The sequence below is a fragment of the Ambystoma mexicanum genome, chromosome 2q (assembly GCF_040938575.1).
Source record: "Ambystoma mexicanum isolate Mex_15411 chromosome 2q, UKY_AmexF1_1, whole genome shotgun sequence".
Classification (NCBI taxonomy): Eukaryota; Metazoa; Chordata; class Amphibia; order Caudata; family Ambystomatidae; genus Ambystoma; species Ambystoma mexicanum.
Genome location: NC_090924.1, coordinates 295443306 through 295463981, shown reverse-complemented (window position 1 = coordinate 295463981; position 20676 = coordinate 295443306).

Below are 20676 nucleotides of genomic sequence, written 5' to 3'. Positions count from 1 at the left end.
ATATGGTTTGAGCAGCATTGTTGAGCAGCTGTGGTTTGAGAGGGTGCGGTGTTGGTAGAGCAAACGAGTTGAGAATAGAAAGAGCAATGTCTAAGGGCGGAACAGTAGAGTCATCAGGGACACTGCTGATACGTTGCGCCTCGCTGTTCGTGTGAATAAACTCAGATGAACTTTCATGAATGGATATGACTTGAGGATCAGACAATAAGAGTGGGAAAGCAATGGGAGGAATAGACATGTTCGCATCGTATACTTTATGACAGGACTTGATAGATTCAATCATAGTTCGATCAGAAATTGGGCAAGGATTAGAGCACCTCAATGGTGTACGCTGCGAGGAACTGATTTTGCCAACTGTGAGAGGAGAAGGAGTAGAAGTCATACTTGAAGGGACAACGACAGAAGACTCTAAAGGTGTGATACTTATACCACCATGTATCTCTTCAAATGGAAAACGGGTTTGTTTAGGCAGGTTTGCAGGGGGGACAGACATAGCAGTAAAAAATGTTTGGGGTGCCACTATAGAATCCGCTGTCTTTGGTGATGAAGATTGGGTCTGTGACATCAACACCAGTGGAGCAATAGTTGGCATGTTTGTGGTAAGCTTGTATGCTGTGTATGGAAGCATGGTGAAGAAAGATACACTTAAGGTGAGCTAAGGTGAGCAAGGGCCCCACCGAGCAACAGCTATACTTGAATATGTCACACCGCTCAACGCGAGAGCAAAAGTCAAAGTGCAATCAGCACTGAGCAATAGACAATTTTCAATGACTACCTTCGCATTTGATACTGTTGAAACCACAAACAATAAAAACCCAATTCACTTACTAATAGAATCAGAAAAGAATAATAACTGGCCCAGCACCGCGCTGCGCGCACGGCGAACAGCAAACAGTACTTGAAGTACTTGCACCGGTGCGCAGCGCGGGTGCGCAGGCTCAGAGGCAGATGAAGGAAATGGAAAGGCGTGGTCACAAAAAGGGGAGGAGTTGGTCAGTGTAGTGTAGTCCTAGTAAGTAAAAGAAAAAAAAGGTATAAACACGAAAAACACGAAAGGTAAAAAAAAAAAAAAAAAATACACTTTTTTTTTTTTTTTTAGATATGTTACGAGATTCAATGCAAGGACACTGTGCACAAAATGTGCTAGTGTGCTAGCGTGCTAGTGTGCTAGTGCGCACAATGCGTAGGTTCAACAGCACAAAGTGTGCGTAAGTTCACAAGCACAAACGTCCAAGTAGTCCCTCCAGTTAGCAATAATAAAGTACAAAGCTCTGCCGCCACAATCACCTTTCTTCTTTTCTAAGGCAGGCACTAGAGAGTGTAACTCTCAAAGACGTCCTCCGGGCCGTTGTGGAGCCGAATCCAATGCAGGTCTCAGCAGTGAGAAGTGAGCAATACAGCGAGTGCTTCCAGCAAACAGTACTTGAAGTACTTGCACCGGTGCGCAGCGCGGGTGCGCAGGCTCAGAGGCAGATGAAGGAAATGGAAAGGCGTGGTCACAAAAAGGGGAGGAGTTGGTCAGTGTAGTGTAGTCCTAACCCTCTGCCCAAAACGTCAACAGGGCAGCTAATGGGGAAAAACGTTGGGACACAGCAAAACAGTCCTGGGGTTCTTCTGGCCAATTAATCTTTCAGACACAATCCCCTGCAGAAGATCCGCGAATCGAGTACACAACACTAAGGATGATGACCAAACGCTGCGCCGGGCTGGTAACTGCATTTAAACTTCTCCACTAGCCAAAACTCATTTCCAGGCTCCCTCCCCCTCTCCTCACTCGTTGTTGTGCACACACCGAGTCTCGGGATCGCTGTTAACAGCGATGATTCCCATTAACACGTATAACATTTTGCATCCACCTACTTGAATTGAACATCTGCAAACAAGACAAAAAACTGTACGAACACTGAGATTTAATTTCCCCTTGATTGGCGCCGCACCATTACAAAAAGACATCCAGCCGAAGTGCGCAAAGTACGCTGGGAAGGGGCCGCGGGGGCACATGCGCACGCACACTCGGGCATACTGGGAGTTGTAGGCAATGCTGGCGCCAAATGTATAGCTCGAGTGAATCATAGGGTTTTTATTTTTCAAGCTGTTTGTTCAGCGTCCCGAAATCTTTGAAAAGCTATGTCTGCTCAGAACACATCTAATTAGTATGCATACAGCACATAACTTTTCAAAGCTCGAGACGACTCATGTTTTGCAGAATCATTTGTAAATAATAATGTTCAACGTGAGCCTTCTCCGTGAAGAAGACTGTGCAGGTCATTGGGATTCCTTTATTAAAAGCAAACATTGGAACAAACTTACAAAGTATTTTGTCTTTGCAGTGTTCACTTTTTAAAATGTAATTTACATTAACCCTTGATTGTGGCACAAGACTGAAAAGATAGCTGAACAGGTTAAGTCACTGTTGCTGAGATCACATGCTCAGCAATGACAGTCATTTCTATGGTCGTTATACTATTTTTTCTGACAATGCATACATGCCCACCCTCCATATTTAGACAGGTAACTCCCGATTTTTCTGTGAAAAATGTACAAGTGGTCTGAACGTGCATGTATTTTCATACTTTGGAACCAAATAGTGATGAAATAAAACATGTTTTGAACTGTAATGCATTTTTCCTTTTCGTTTTGTTATTAATTAATTGTGCTTAGGGTTGTGCATAATGTGAAAAAGACTGAATGAAAGAAAATGGTTGCCCGTACTCTTGTCGTGACCTAAATCCAATCGGATACAATTAAATTGGGCAATACTGCTATAGCAGTGCTTGGAAGCGTAAAGGGTCTGACCAGAAGCGCTGTATAAAAACTCAGTATTAATATGATTATTATTATTGATATTGTAATTAGTGGCTTATGAAAGTTGCCTTGCCTTGAATGGGTCCCCCGTCCACTGCTTATCCCCCTGTAGCAATTTGAATTGTATTTGTGCATACATCTGAAGCAAGCACGAGGGAAGTCTGCAATCTCTAGCAAAACCTGCAGAACAGGTCACGTGACCACATCTGAGCTCCTGACCACCGACTTGCACGTGTCAGTTTGGCACGGATTTCCAGTCGGTTATTCCTCACTAACAAGAACCTCCCCAGCCCGAACGCCGGCAGAGCCACTCCCCGCTCTTGCGGGAAAGACTTCCCTTCCCGCTAGGCTGAGAGTAAAGGAAGAAAAACAGTCATTAACAAACATGAAAGACTAAATGAGAACCGGACGGCCTCTGCTTTTCATTATCGCGTGTCTGTTCAGAGATCCGTCAGTGCAGCGTTCATGACTAACCCACAATTATTGGGATTTCTCTTATGACTTTGCAACTTCTCAGTGCCACCCTGCAGGTTGTAGAGCAATTTTCTCAGATTAGAAAATTCTGGAGTATCGGCAGATCCCGGGCCAGGGCGCTTTCGCCCGCTTCGCTCTTTATCTCTATCATAACAAAGGCTTTTGAGTTTAGAATGGGGGAAGGACAAACTGTCTTGCAAACTATCCATAAAACCCAGTTAAATGACAAAACTAAAAGTGAAATGCCATGGTTGTTCCTTTGCTAGATGAAAATGAAGGCATCACACCTGCTATCACTTAACATAGTGGGCCTCATTACACAGTAGGCGGTAAGGGATTACCGGCACCGGTAAGGGCACCGGTGCCGGTAATCCCTTACCGCCATACTACGAGGTCCGTTAGTGGGTCCCTTCCCTAACGCCTGGTTTTACCTGGCCTTAAGGAAGGGACCCGTTGAGGGACTTCAGAGCTAGTAACGGCCATGCTAATAGCGGGCCCGTTATTAGCTCCATCCCCATTCCCATTGAGCCCTATGAGGGCTCAAATGGGAATGGGGAATGGTTCCCGGAATGGGGATTTACCGGGTCCTCCAAGGTCGGAATGACCCGGCAAGTCCCTATTCCGGGAACACGGACCTGGAATGCGGTAAGGGGGTAGCCATGGCGCTAATAGCGCTATGGCTACCGCCTACCGTGTAATGAGGCCCAATGTGTCAGCTACTGCAGCACTTTAAATGAAAACGGGAAGTGCTGTACTCTCTAATCTCATAGAGACTTAGACCAGACCAGGTGCAAACATTGCGGATATGGGCTCTTTGACCGAGGTCGATATATTTGTGGCAGAATTGACCATAGCTGATTTTGCCGCAAACCTATTTGACTTTTGGACAAACAAGCCAAATCCCTGCCCGCCAGCAGCCCTATATCCATCCCACTCCCCTACTTACTTTATTGCCGTCCGCCTGCGCTTATCTTACACTCCTGTGGGGTCAGTTCCGTCCCTGCAATGCCGGTAGGAACTGACGTTGCAGGGTCCCTTTCTCTGTTTTTGTTTGTTTGTTTTTTAAAGTCCCCCGCAATCCCTGTTCCCCTTGTTCACTATAATGGAACTGTATGGCCTAGTTGAGTGAATTTTTGTTTGCACGATCACTTCGTACAGCCTAAATTCGGTCAACTAGGCCATACGGTTATTTATTTTCTGTCAAATTGGACAATTCCAAAATTGCTCTTGTGCAAGGTTTCCCTGACCCATTTCTATTAAATTGGCTCTGTCTCCCTATTCAGTCAAGTAGTTCTCCATTTATCTCACTTTCTATGTGTTTCTTGCTCTTTGCGTCTCACTGTTTCTATCACTTTTGAGTAGTCTATCTCCTCCCTTACACCTGCTCCAATCATATTTCCCCCCGCTTTTTCACTCCGCATAAGTCCCTTTTTGCTGAGCTTGGGCCTTAGGAGCATGGCACACAAACATTAACAAGAAATGATTCCAACCAAAAGCTCAGTAAAATGGTGTACATTTAATTAATTGGCTTGACATTTGATTCTCTCAGACTGATGCGATCATCCCTCAAAAACATCCATCAATCACAGACTGCTTTCACAATGTTCTGGCATGAATATTGTGATGCAAAAATGACTGCAGGCTTTGAAGGAAAGGATGGTCAGAAAGACAAATAATATTGTAAGAATAACTATGGATAAACCACATCTGTTGAGGAACAGCTTAAATGAATGAATGAACAATTAGGTTTAGAACTTGGCTTCAAACATGATCAGCCGAATGTTGCTCTGCATATTTTACTAAGGGCAAACTACCATGCCTACTCTTTGGTAGCATTGATTGTCTGTAGAATCTCCCATCTGGTGATCTGTAACCACTGGGTGTTTGCTACTGTTTGGATCCCAGGCATGAATATATTCGTAAATATTGTGGCAGTCTGGCTGAACAACCTGTGTTTATCAGGAATGGAGTCATATGCTGTTATTGATTTGGCTGAGAAATAATTCTCTCTTCTTGTCCGACGGGGAAGTTCAAGTGATCTTCTTTTTCTCAAATGGGCATCCACTTTTGGAAATTCACTGAGGTTCAGGTTGCCTTGTGGAATCACTAATGCTGGAACATGAATGAGCACCAAGGTACATACTCTGCCCCATTCCTTGGGCAACCTTAGATAAGCTCCAGATCCACAAGCCCAATATCGGTCCATGAGGGCGGCTGTTGTTTCTCCCATCCTAGGAACGTCAATTATAGTTTAGCATTCTTGGTTATATCCAGATTCATTATTTCTGTGTCTTCGGAAACACAGTGTCGCATTAGCCAACGGGATTAGAACTACTGGGCCTGATTCATCTTCTACCCATGTCAGTAGTTTGATGTGTTTAGCCCATGACTTCAAACACTCATCATTCACCCTTTGCACTTCTTGTATCTTGTATGTATTCTGTCTTCAACAGGTGAGTCGCACAGGACATAATTCCTTCTTCCCATCCCTTTTTGGACTTCCCTCATCCATAGATCAAACATTGAGTTTGTTCCCAACATCCAGGTGATCCAGCTATTTCTGTCACATCAGGGCAGTCCACTCTCTTCATCTCTTCAATGATCACCTCATCCTGTCCCGCTGCAGGATACACAAGCATCTAACTCTTCCATCCCAGTTCCTTTTGCATTTGCAAGGTCTTGATGTAGTCATCCTGATATGGAAACAACCATTTTGATCTCCATCGCAAAGTTGCCCCGTTTCCTTGGAATTGCCCTCCAGTTGTACATGTTGCAAAATGACTGAGGCACCTTGCATCCTGCTCTGGAACATCTCTGGCAATGAAAGTTCATACTGTATTCATGGCATAGTGGATGGGAGACCAGACATAGCAACCCTCTATAGAGGCTTTCTCCCCCACTATTCTCATGTGTTGGTACCACATGTTATTCCCCAAATGTGCTGTGTTAGCTAGATAGGTATTTATCCCTTCCCTATGTACCTCTGCATCTCTCTTGTATCTCCCAACAGTTGTGTAATAATCATGGAGTAAATGAAAAGCAGTTTTAATGGTAGGGAGAACCATAGGGACCTCTCCTTCAGCAGAAGGACTAACATGATAGAGATTGTGAAAGATGAGAAGCAGAAAGACAATGAGAACAATTATGCAAACGTATATTATGCATAAGAACATAGGCATCCATCTCTCATGCCATCCTACTACTCGTTGCAATTGTTTATCTTCTAGAACCGTGCCACTCACTTCATTAATAATTTCTAATACAATCATCAAATGTCTTTATGTTTGACTCTGTAAAATCTGTTCAATTATTGCAATAAGAAGTCTCATCCTCACTCGGCCATTTTTAGCATCCTGCAAGAAAGTGTGAATATTAAAGTCTCTTCTAACAAGAGCAGGGTAAGCTCGAAGTATGAACACAAAGACAGCTAGCACAAGCTGATGAATGTCACTATCAGCAAATACCATATGTTTAATTACTTAAAACAAAACAAATACTCTCCATGAAATGAGTCTGGATACTGGTCTTGTTTCCAATGTCCAATTTCTGATCAAGAACTAACGTTTAGGTATAACTGATGCTTCAATATGTATTTCTAAAAGTTAATTTCAAAATTCCTGGAATTCTACGCAAGTCTTTTCCCTCTCTGGTAAAATATCTATAAGGAGTGTTCATTGAATGCCAGTCCAATATAAAAATGGTATTAATTCCTTGTTTTGTCGTCCTTCTTCTTTGTCATCGATCTGTTCAGCACACGCTGAAATTCTTCTTGTCTTGCTTCTGCAACGGTGGGAGGGCAGGCCTTTCCTTTATAGATCTTCATATCGCCCATGTGTAGCCAGGCTCTTCTTCCCTGTACTCTAATCATGGAAGGGGCCACTTCTTTGGTGACGAAAGGTCCATGAAAGCGTGGCTCATACCACTTTCTGGTAAATATTTTAATTAGGACTAGGTCCCCAACATATAATTTAGGAGATGGTAAAAGTTCACTTGGATTGGTTGAAGAACTATCTTCTTCTGTGTTCTTAGACCAACCCCACTGGTGCTTGACTTGAACTGGAATGAAAGAAATGTTTAAGGTCATACATGTCAAATAATCTTGCTTTTTGTCACCTAAAGATTTCGCTGCACTCTGGGCATCACTTCTACTCCTAGACGGAGGTGTAAGAGGCGTTCTCGTTCGACGGCCTGTAACTAGCTCATGCTGGGTGAGGTGGTTGTCTGATCCTGGCTGATTCCGAAAGGGCATTTAAGGATAGGGGTAGGCAATACAGCCATCCCTTTTTCAAAGTCAATTTGATCTTGGAAATCCATTCTTTGAGGAGGCTTTTGAGTCTCTCACATACACTGTTAGCTTGTGGTGATAAGCAGAAGAAAACATATGCTTTATGCTTAATAGAAGTCCTATCTGTTCACATAATTCATTAACAAAATGCGGCACATTTTCACCTCACACACACCTCACCACTGGAAAAATTTGCATACTAAAAACTTTGCTGCGCAAGTGGCATCAGGGTGTGTACATGGACCCACTTTGATCCACCTAGAAAAGGGACACACCACAACTAATAGATACCTATATCCATTACATACCTGCAGCATATCAACAAAGTCAATATGTAAATGCTGAAATGGACCATTTGGTCGAGGTATTACTCCCCTAATCGTTCTCAGTGTATGCCCAGCAGTAAACCTTTGACACATGATGCAGTTCACCATAAATAGTATGTGTTCCAACAAATTAGATATGAACCAGTCTTATGCAATTGTTGTAGCAAGACTCTCTCTAGTCACGTGTGTTGGGTAATGCAGCCGTTCAAGCACAACCTTTAATAGAGTTACTGGCATCACTGGCTTTCCAGTGCTGTCCTGCAACCATAAAGCTTCCGTGGGGGATAAAAAAAACACCCCCCTCGTTTCCATAATTCCTGCTCTTCCTATGGTGGGCTGCTTTCAATCTCTATTCATTGGGTTATGGATAACTTATTAAACCCTGCTTGCACTAGCATTGCTGTAACTACTTTTTCTTTAATACTCTCAGTATCAAAACTCAAAATTCCTGGGGAGAATTCAACCCTTTTAGCTTCTTCATCTGCAGCTTCGTTCCCACAAGAGATAAAATATGTTTGCTTAGTATGCTCGGTGCATTTTATGACCGCTATGGCCACTGGTTGTAGTGCCTTCATGAGCCTGTCCAATAAGGATGCATGCTGCACTGGAGGGCCGTCTGCACGGAGGTAACCCCTACTTTCCCAACAAGATAACCCTGCGTGTACAGTCGACTTCGCAGAGTCAGTGCCGGTCACATAGCACAGCGAGTAGAGTGCTCGCTTTGACATCCACGCAGAGCCTGATGAAGCAGGTTCGAAACCCGGCAGGGCCAAACTATGCCTTTCATCCTTCAGAGGCCAAAAAATTTGCATCACACACCGTGGGTAAGCAGCGCTCAGATGCCTGAGGGATTGTAGTACTATATAAATGCAAAAAAACAAACAAACAAACTGTACAGCATCACTTATCTCATATTTCTCAAGCGTGACAATAAGTGCTACTAATTTTGCTGCTTGTGGTGAAAAGTGAGACGGTAGTCTTGCCCTCGCTACTACTACAAATTCTCCATCTAACTTGTGTCAAATGACTGCAGTGCCTGAATGCCTTTTCCCTCTAGTCTGATCAATTTTCGAAGAACCATCAATAAAGAGAATCTCCCATACCGCTAAAAGCAGAGGGTATATCATCATAAAATTTAACATAATTAGCACAGTCATGCACATGATCACCTTCTTCTACTGGCTCTACTGGCTCAGCTATAAATTTGGCAGGGTTCACTATTTTACATTTTACGATTTTAATCACTGGGTTAGAGATCATTAACTCATAAACTGAAGCTCTTTGGGATGTCAATGTGCCCTTGGCTTTCTTTAAAATGGCAAATAGAGCATGCTCCGCGAAGAGGGTCATAGAGCAGCTCATGACAATACTTGTAGGCTTCTCAATTGTGAACGTGGCAGCTGCAAAATATTGTTAGCAAGATAAGTGTCCTCTCATAACTGGGTCTAAAATTCCACTGTAGTATGCCAAAGGTTTGTACCCCAAAGTGGTTCTCTGTGTAAGCACTGCTGTCATGACTGTCCCATTTGTGTGCAAAAATAAATAAAATTCCTCAGCATAATTGGGAATTCCTAAAACAGGGGCTGTACAAATTGTTTTTTACATCTCTTCAAATCCTTCCTCCTGTTCTTTAATCCATTTTAATTTTGTTTTACCAACTTATGCTTTATTTAATGCTTGCAGAAGTGGTCTTGTGTATGTGCACCCAGGGTCGAACATAATTGCATAGACCTAAAAAGTGTTGCATCTGTCTCACTGTGTTTGGTTTCGATGTTTTCATAATTGCCTCAGCTTTTCCTTCATGTGAAATCAACTGACCTATATATAACACCTGTTCTTGGCAGTATTGTAGCTTCTCCGTGTCTACTTTATGTCCCTTGTCTGCTAGAATAGCCATCAACTGAACATAATCCTGTCTGTACTCATTTTCTGTGGTGCTAGAAATCAAGATGTAATCTGCGTATTGTATCATCGCACTTTTAAGATCAATATTGCCTAAGTACATCTAAGTACCCCTGAGGCAGCCTAGTATGTTTTAGTCTTTTTTGGTGAGATGTAAATGAAGTCAAATCTTGTGAGTCTTTGTGCAACATGAGTGAGAAAAAAACATTTTTCAAATCGATCACCGTAAAAAATATATGCTGGAGGATAAGCGGTCCCCACTCTTTAGAACTGTCCATTTTGTACATTCCTTTGGCTCCCACATATGCGTGCAATGTGTCCTGTAATTCCACAATTCCAACATACTGCAGGAACTCTCCTATTAGTCCCTTCTTGGTTATATCCTTCCTGAACATTCAGGCTCTCATTCTGTGTACCTTGAAACACACCTTGATAATTTTGAAATCCGCCTCTTCCTCTGTAACCCCTACCTCTGCCTCATGCTATGAACCCATATCCAGCTTGATCCATGGGGCGCAGATTATTCACCTGCAATGTACCCATTGTTTTGCTGCATTCCCAATCCTTCTCCGCTTGTCAATACTGCCCCTTCTGTGGCAAATTTTTACAATTCTTTCTGAACTAATTTAGCTTCCTCTATTTTTCTATTCTCATCTTTCTTCTTGTTCTTCTCTTCTATTAACTGCCAATGGTGTACTATTGTCGGCTGTATCTTAGCCCATGGCTTTGCTTCCACCCCTACATGTTTTTTCATCTGCCTCTGTACTGGCAGAACAGTGGTCTGGAGGGTTGCCCAGAGCATTGCCAGTGGTTAAGATTCATTCTAAACCTTCCAGCCATCACCTCTTTGTTTTTGCTTTGTCACCCCGAGTGGGACGGGTATGCCCAGACGTGGGTCCCGTGCCTGCTGGGCCTAGAGACCAAAGCTACTCCTCACTGATGAGCCCCAACAAGGGCGAAACATGTTTGGGGATGCTTGTGGTCTCGTGCAGATGGGATGTGACCTAGCAGTTTGGGCTGGACTGCCCCTTTTGGGGTGGGGCCAAGCCTGATTTGCATATGGTCTTTCCCCTTCTGTAATGGGTTGGCAGGCGAAGAACGGTGGTCTAGAGGGTTGTCCAGAGCATTGCCAGTGGTTAAGATTCATTCTAAACCTTCCAGCCATCACCTCTTTGTTTTTGCTCAGGCAATCCCTGACATAAAATGTGAAAAAATAAAGCCACTGTCTTTTCGCATGGCTGGCGAGTTTCAAGCTGCCATTTCTCCTGAATATCCTGAATATAAGCAATAGGGTCTTCATCTTCCTTCATCTTACGTGTCATAATTGCACCCATATCTGATGTGTCAGGATACTGTACCCTGAGCGCCCTCCAAACATCCGCTCTACAGTTATTAAACAACGCTCCATCATGCGCTGTGTTTTGTGTAGTCACACTTGAATATCCCACTCTCCTCCATATGTCAGCAGCCCTCTCCCCAAAAATAGCTGCCAGGATACCTTTTATGTCCCCTATGGCCAGTGTATTTCCTCCTGTCATTTTTTAAATTCGTATATCCATTTCCCAGCACCCGAAGTTATACTAAGGAGCTTGCATCTTAAGTTAAACTTGTTCAGTTGTGGCCATGGAATATATTGCAGTCTTGCCACCCCTTTTTCTAACAAAGGAAACTGTGAAAACCCTGTCCCATAGTCGGATCCTACTATTAGTCTATACATGGCAGAGATAATCGTACCTGTCTGCCTCCTTGTGGGTAATGAACTTAACCTGCTCACATGAGGTGGCAACTCTCCGTTCTCACTATGTGATCACCTGCACTCACACCACCCCCACCCCTATGTGATTCTGCACTTACCCCAGTTCGACCGACTGGGTTCACTTGGACCCCCTCCTCCCTGTATCCGTCTGTGCACTTGCATGATCTGAATGTACTGTGCCCAAAGATCGTCTGTCTGCTTTCCCCTTTTTTCACCCCTTAATTTCACTTGGTAAAACTGCATAGTCGCTCCCAGGCCTATTTTCTGTGTCTTCAACTGTAATTACCTTATATGCACTTACTCTGCCTGCGCAGACTATTATCATCTCAGAATTTCAAGGGCTCTGATTCGACTGTTGTCTTTCCCCATGTTCCCACCCTCCTTGAGCGCTTTGAAACACTTGCCTTGTATATAGGCGCTTTATAAATAAACATTACCATTACCATCGTCCTCAAGGACACTCAGGATATGCTATAGGATCTGGTGTTCTATCTTTAGGTTGTTCCAGATCAGACCATCTCACTTCCGTATCCATTTGCAGATTTTCTTCAGGGGCGAACACGCTCTCTCCTTCTCCCCCAAGACTGGACTCCCTTTCCTTGTCTGACATGTCCAGTCCCCAACTAGTGTGACTATCCTCCCCTTCACCCTTATACAGATTCAGTCTGCTTAAAGACAATGCTCGACATTCATCACTGAACAAGCTTCCCTCCTCACTTTGTGATTGAGGCACTGGGGATTGATCATTGTTCTCTCGAGTTTCATACTCGCTATTTCGCCTTTACTGTCGATAGACCTTATCGATCCTTTCTCCGATGCTTTCTGTATCAAATCTTTCTTTGTCTAACGCTACCCTAGATACTGCTGGTGTTACTTACTTTATCGGAAGAATCTCTTCCACTCTGTCCCACAGCCTCATTTGTTCTTTACAAATGAGACTGGCAGTTCTATTTCTTCATCTATTTTTCTTTGCTTTCTCACGTCCGTTCGAATTCTTTCTTCCTCTTGCCTTCGTTCTTCTCCTCTCCTCACTCCTTCTCTTCTCTCCGACTCTTCCCTTCTTCTCTGTAATCTTTTGTCTCTTAATCTTTGCACTTCTTCCTCCTCTATCTTTCTTTCCTTTCTATATCTTTCTTCTATCGCTCTATGTCTATTGTCGAAATGTAGTATCTCGGAGTGGCTAAATCATCAGGCAGAAGACACAGGAACCACTCCAAAACCAGGTATGTAGAAAAGGGGATCTTGCTTTATTGTTACAGTTACAGGTAGGAAGGTAAGTAAGGAAAGCAGGTAACTAGCTTCTACTCCCTCTGGCTTTCTCTCTCTGCCTCTCCCAACTGTCATCCCTGGAACTCCCTTGCACCCTAGGTTTCAGTCCTCACATAGCTCAGCTCATCCTGCCAGATGCTAGGTCACAACACATCTCCTTCCTCAAAAGAAGAAAACAGAAAACTCTCCACATGTGCACAAGGAAAACTAACATACTGAGGAACTAAAACTCCTTCTGTCCTGGTCTGCCCCCAAGGACCTCAGGGCTGCCACCGCCAAGCACAGCCTGATCCCTATGAGCAATAGACTTTACTAAATCACATCAACCACCTATAAATAACCTTGCTCCTTCCATAAGGGCCTTCCACACCAAAACCCTAGACCTGCCACGTCCAGGCACAATCTCACACACAGTACAGAGCACCCCAGTCACTGCAATGCGAGCAACCACTCTATCGTCCAAAATTCCTTAATGTTTCTTCTCAAAGAACTCAATACAACCACATGGATGTTCACATAGAGGTCTCAATATATCTAACCCCTTTGGTAAGACCAATAGCACCAACACTTCTCGCCACTAACAACACTTCCCCACTCACACCACCACCTCTCTCCAACACAGAAAAGTAATGAAAAATATAGAAAAGTGACTCACTAAACAAAGAGAACAAAAACACAGTGATACAACCACAAAAAGCGTGGTGCATAAGGTATGCACATACATATCCTGTGGAAGAACTGCACGCAAGCACAAAAGATGAAAAATTGGTGCTCACTAAAAATGTCATTTTAGATTTTAAACACATATATAATCCACAAAATCACTTGCCAGTGTCTGAGAGTATCCGAACAAAACTCAAATAAAGACACACCACTACACTGGCAACACTCTGTGTGCCCAAAACTTGATACTAAGTGTCTAATTAAGGTGTATAGACAGTCAGAGAGAGAGCCAGAGGGGGTAACTAGCTTCTAATCCCTCTGGCTCTCTCTCTGTCTCTCCCAACCGTCCTCCCTGGAACTTCCCTGCACCCTAGGTTGCAGGCATCACACCACATTCCAAGCTCCACTTACTCACACACACATCTCAGCTCATTCTGCCAGGTGCTAGGTCACACCCCATACTTTCTTTGTTCTTCTGCTCGTTCTTCTATTTTCTTTTGTTCCTCTTGATATATCTGCTCTCGTAGCTCTCTGCTTTTCCTTTTCTCCTCATCTTCTTTCAATCTCTTCTCCTGTTCTTTATCCTTTCTTTCTTGTTTTCCTTATCTTCTCATTGCCTAACTTCCTCAATACTTTTCCTATCTATCTTAAGTAATATCTGTCCTCCCATCCTATTCGTTTTGCACCAGCGTATTTCGTCAGCCTTATGTTTCTCTCCTTTCCATATCTTAATCTCCCTGTCTATTTCTGTCGACAATTTTGACCGCTCACTCTTGTCTTCCTTGTCCTGTATGATCTTATAAATCTCTTCCTTTCTCTTATTCTCCTCTGGATTGTCGTTGCTACTCTAAGTGGGGGGTTCATATATTGGATTACTACACCTCGGCACTGCTTTCAGTTCTTTTAAAGGATACACCCCTATTTGTTCCACCGGGACACCCTTTGCTTCAGGTCAGGTAAGGGGAGCTGAGAGCTCAACGCCTTCCTACTTGTGCTGATTAAGCATCCACTCCTCAGGTGGCGGGTCTTCTCTTTCCTCTTGATACATCTTCCAGAGCTATAAAATCACTCATCTTTTCTCTAATTTCTTCCCTGTGTACGCAGTGTGCAAGTATGTGGTCATGTGTTGCAATACCGCTCTTGACAATGATCCCCTTGTGGCCACGGCATGAACATTTTATCTGCCGTGCCTTTTACCCATTCCACACTATACTGTTAGAGCTTGGGCATATGCTTTGACAGTGTCTTGCATAGGTGCATGAGAGGAGCATCTCCCATAATGACAAGTCTCAATTGACTGTCAATGCTTACCAGACAGTTAAATAAATGTTATACATTTGCTTAAATCAACACTTTTCAAAGTTTGTTAAAACAACACATATGAGCAAGCACCATTAATCGCTGCTCAAGCCTCTAATTTCAACAGCCTATCTGTTCTCTTGCTTGATGTATCTATTCTCTTGATTGGCGCCAATCACTTTGCTATACTCAATCACTGTTGCACCTCAAACTTTTCAATTTTTTACAATCTCTATCGTTCTTCGATACTTTTACTGAACAAACATCATTCAGACTAGTCAAACATTACACATTAATAAACTCTTGCCTTTATTTATACCCTATACAGGGTTTGAAACATCACCTTACTTAATCCTGATTACGCATTATATATTTCACACTACTCCCATTGGAGTTTGAGATGTCTCCTTCTAACTCCCTTGAGTCAGGGCTTCCAGGCACCACCTCTTCTTCACAATATTTCCTGTTACTCAAAAATTATTACAATACCGTCCCCTTATTTGCCATCCCCATTAGTCTACTCACCATTTGTTAATCGACTCAAGGCCTTCAGTATCGACTCCTCCTTCAATCCGACCACTTCGCCTTCTGTCCGCAGAGTGCCGGTGGAAACCGGGCAGGGATTTCGTCAAAGGGGGACCTACCCACCATCTCAGTTCTTCTTGTAAGTTTATTTCTATCGGCCGCTCTCCACAGGATACACCGCGTTCGTCCAGCTAATGGCAGAGGATGCCCGATCGGCCAGAATTCTGGAGACAAACTGGTTTGGATCTTTAAACCATCAGCACAGCTACCTCGTGAGCTTAGGGCCCTTGTGTAATGTGCATGCAATGGATGGGTTCACAGAACAACTCTGAGTCCAAATAACCGAGCCAACTCAGGAAGATGGCAAAGTGTTTTATTACTAATAATCTAAAACAGGAGTTACAACGGACATCAACAGACGTTCGCTCAATTTCTCTCAGCAAACTTTTGACAACACATAGACTAAAATACGTCAGACGTGATGCCATAGTATGTGGCAAATAATGAAAAACCTACTAGGGATTATGATAGGCTTAAAGGGAACATCTAAGTACACATTACATAGGAACTAGAATTGTGATTGGCTGCCCACTGTCAGTTGGACAATATATGCCTACCTCAAAAACATTAAGTACACAGTTTTCAATTGGTCTTAAAACTATAAGGTCTTTCGTTATATGGACCTCTACAATTAGTTGGCATGCTTGTGCCATGTCTGGAACATACGGTTCACTTAGCAGCATGTAAACCTAGACCCAGGTGCAAGCAGGTGGGCCTGACTCTATCTCCCCACACAATTAGCCCAACATCTCTCATCACCCAAGCCTTCTGCCATAAAGTTTGTCGTTGAACTTGGCCTTGCAAAGTATCCTTATGTCTAGGAATACATGGGAGTGCAAGCACTCACTATCGTTGTTCTAGGACTCCAATTTTGACTCTATTTTCATCCTTGGCTCATGTGACAGGAGACCACAATTTGATCCATTTTGCATGTTTTAAATGTCTTAAATGAATAAAACTTGGCACTCTTGGTGTTTTTTCCTTGCACCTTAACAAAAGATGATTCATCCTTCGTATGTTCCCTCCTTTCAAGAATAGATAACCAACCTTGGCTCCTTCAGTTTTGATGCCAGTCCAGACAGCCCCGCCATGCAGCTCCACGATTTCAGCTAATTCTTGCTGCAACACAATTCTCCCTTTCTTCTTCATGGGTCCAGGCTTATCAAAATTCAAGATACCGACGTCCAGCTTCTTTTCAGTGGCGACTTCGCCTGCATTCTATTCACTACTTAGAGCCAGCTTCTATGATGACTTAGTCTACCTTTGCTTTTCAGCGTCTGTACAATTATTGAACGGTTGATTCTCTGCAGCACTTTGTGCACGTGTAATCATCTTTGTATTTAAAAGTTCACTCTTCTCTCTACTTCGTTATTAGTTTCTATAGGATCCATGCATCCTTTTCAGACAATATTTCGAGACGTCACAAATGTCTCTCGTGATGTCACTAGCTTCTCTCTTTGCTCTTTTTCAGATTCCTTCAGGGTAGTTCCTCCATTAGAATGTCGTCTCTTAGGGGATTCATTCGACAAGGTTGTGTCAATGGATGTCTTATTTCGAATATACACTGCGATATTGGCACAACTGCTGGTGTCAAACACGGAACAATCTCAAACTTCCAACATATAGGAGGTAAGGGGGTGGGATTTCCTACAGAGGCATGGAACTGCTCCTCTAGAAGATGCTAGCGGATAAGCTTTTGTTTTTGAAAAGTGGAGCAGATGGGGTGTGGGCACTGATGTTTCGCTCTGTGACCACACTTGAGGCAGTGTAAACCTTAAAAAAAAACCTACAGTGGCAAATGGGTTCAAAAACCATATGCAAATCTTTCATACATGTTTATTACGCTTCGTATACCATTCTGGGAAATTAGAAAATTAACCCCTAAATGTAGCCCATTCTTTGGGATGATTTTTTTCTAGACTTCCAATGTCTGCAGATAAGGCACAGTGAGATGATATGGACCTAGTCAGTAATTTAAGCACTTATCTGGATAGCTTCCCATCTGTAGTTAACTACCAGAAGTAACCGGTCTCCGAACGGGTTCTCTAGACAGACATGCTAACACTCTCATCAATTGTTGAAAATGAATGTTCCTGTAGGTCGCTGTTCCGCCTCACCCTGGTGTGGTGCAGTTTGTTGCGGTGCATTGCAGTGCAAATATCTCCAAAACCGTGCATCCTAGGGCCTTGAAAGAAGGTTTTCTGGGACCTTGAGTTTTGTTCCTCGTGTCTGGACCGGTTGAGAAACAACATTCATTGTTACCCTTCCCGGTGAACATGGTTTGCGGCTTTGTCAACAGGCACCGTCTTGCAAAAATCCTCTGGAAAAGTAATTTCACCCGATGCAGCCAAAATGTGGAAACTTCTGGAATGGTACCTGCCCTCACCTTCGCCTCTCAGGTCCATTCGCCTCTCATACATGTTGTGTTTCCCTTCCTGGTGAACATGGTATAGAGCTTCGTTGGCAGGCCACAAACCCACAATCAAATTTTAGCTTTTGCTTAAATCCAGGGAAAGGGGTGGGGTGTACAAATGTTACATAGCCAGTAATGTCTGAAGTCTCCTAACAGATAACTATGCAATATTTGGTGGAGATTGGTGAAACGGTGTGGAATTGTATAAGGAACAACGCTTTCGCCAAGCCGCAACAAATTTGGATTTATATATATATATATATATGAGTATTTTGGTGTGGCTTTGAAAAGATCAAATAGCAGTATTATATGCAATGCTTTTAAAAGTACACAGATCACACAGGACACTCCTTGCTTCACCGAAATCTATGCCCACTGTGCCTCTGTGTAATTTAGTCATTGCCTATGCTGATCTATGCCTACTGTGCCTCTGTGTAATTTAGTAATTGCCTATGCTGATCTATGCCTCCTTTGCCTCTGTGCAACTTAGTCATTGCCTATACTGATCCATGCCCACTGTGCCTCTGTGTAATTCAGTTATTGCCTATGCTGATCTATGCCTACTGTGCCTCTGTGTAATTTAGTCATTCCCTATGCTGATCTATGCCTACTGTGCCTCTGTGCAATTTAGTCATTGCCTATACTGATCCATGCCCACTGTGCCTCTGTGTAATTTAGTCATTGCATATACTGATCCGTGCCCACTGTGCCCTGTGCAACGTAGTCATTGCCTATGTCCACTGTGCCTCTGTGTAATTTAGTCATTGCCTATGCTGATCTATGCCTGCTGTGCCTCTGTGCAATGTAGTCATTGCACATGCTGATCTATGCCCACTGTGCCCTGTGCAACTCAGTCAATGCCTATACTGATCCATGCCCACTGTGCCCTGCGCAACTTAGTCATTGCCTCTACTGATCCATGACCACTGTGCCTCTGTGTAATTTAGTAATTGCCTATACTGATCCATGCCCACTGTGCTCTGTGCAACTTAGTCATTGCCTATACTGATCCATGCCCACTGTGCCCTGTGCAACTTAGTCATTGACTATACTGATCCATGCCCACTGTGCCTCTGTGTAATTTAGTCATTGCCTATGCTGATTGCCTATGCCCAGTGTGCCTCTGTGTAATTTAGTCATTGCCTATGCTGATCTATGCCCACTGTGCCTCTGTGTAATTGAGTCATTGCCTATGCTGATCTATGCCCACTGTGCCTTGTGCAACTTAGTCATTGCTGATGTTGATCGTTGCCCACTGTGACTTTGTGTACCTTAGTTACTGCAGCCCAATGTGCCTTTGGGTAATTCAGTCAATGCAGTTTACTGTGCACTTGCTATCTGAACCTTAGGCATTATAGCTCACTGAGCCTATGCTACCTTCTGCCCTCTGAACAGGGGCGTTGCTAGGGGGGGGCTAAGGGGGCTATAGCCCTTGATCTTTTGGTTGTAGCCCCGCATAGAATCTCAGGAGCTACAGCCAAAAGACTAGCTAGCCCCCAGTCCCAACAGTTCTGACATCAGCTTAGCCACGGGTCTTTTCCAGACATAGCAACTCCCCTGCCTCTGAAGCTGCCTACCCAGTCCCCTGTGCTTACCGAAACTTAGCCCTACATCATGAGTAGCACACCTTGCAGCCTGCTATTGTACTTACTTCTAATTATCCAACACTATAAAGAGGATAGTAGCTTCCCTACAGTGCTCATGAGACCCCTAAATAATTCTACCACGACCATCATCTCTACCGACACCAGTATGGAACACCCGGATCTGAGTTCCTCAACTGAGTTTCCTATCTACTCCGTAGAAATTCCAGGCTTAGAGCTAGACTCTCGAAACTCCATGAGCATCTGACTAAAAACCTACCTTCTACTAACAAAAGATCCAATACCCAGAAGGCTAATATCGCCCATCCTAATAACAGGAGACTTCCTCCTACCTATACCAAAATTGAACCGTCCCATCCGATAGCACCCCCCCTCAAAGGGGGATTAATAAATGCCAGATCCCTGACAGCACATGCTACTGACATCTGAGATTTGATAGTGCTCGATAACTTGGACTTTATCGCTATTACAGAGTCTTGGCTGCACGACGCAGCAGGACCCATACTCTTCTTAGCCATCCCAGAAGACTTTACTATAATTAGGCAAGATAGAACTAATATGCGCAGTGGCAGTATTGCTATCATTGCAAAGACTAGCTTAGGCATGAGAATCTCACCTACAATAGTATCCGACTCATGTGAATCGCTTACCATTAAACTTCCACTAGCTAGCTCCCAAACTTGACTATCCACCTCATCTACAGACCACCTGGTCCCCTAGGGACATTCGAGGAGGATCTCCAGAGCTTACTTTCCAACAACCTTAAAACCTCCTCCCAATTACTTGTCCTAGGGGACTTCAACTTGGGCTACAATGACCCCTTAGACAAAAATGCCACTATCATTGCCAATTCCCTATCCAATCTGGGTATGACGCAAAAAACTCTAGAACCCACTCATAATAAAGGAAGAATCCTCGATTGGCTAGTAGACTACAATTGTACTGCCAACATCAAAGCCATTATCCCTCAACCTTGGACAGACCATTTCTTCCTGTCATTTGAATTATCCACCACCAGACCACCCCCACCAGCTTCCATCATGGCCCCGCCTTGCCTAACAAGAAATAAAAAGAGCATCACCAAAGATAAAGTGATCCCGGCCACTATCCTGTTCTCCTTGGATCTTATGGACCTCTTATGGACCTCCTCACTTCGCCCACCTGGCCAATGAGCTAACGTCAATCTAGTGCCTGTATATATACTGTCTTTATTGTATTTTGTATTCTCTTTCCATGTATTCTGTGTGTAAATTGCTATTGCCGCCTACCTGTGCTATATTGTATTTTGCATTTTG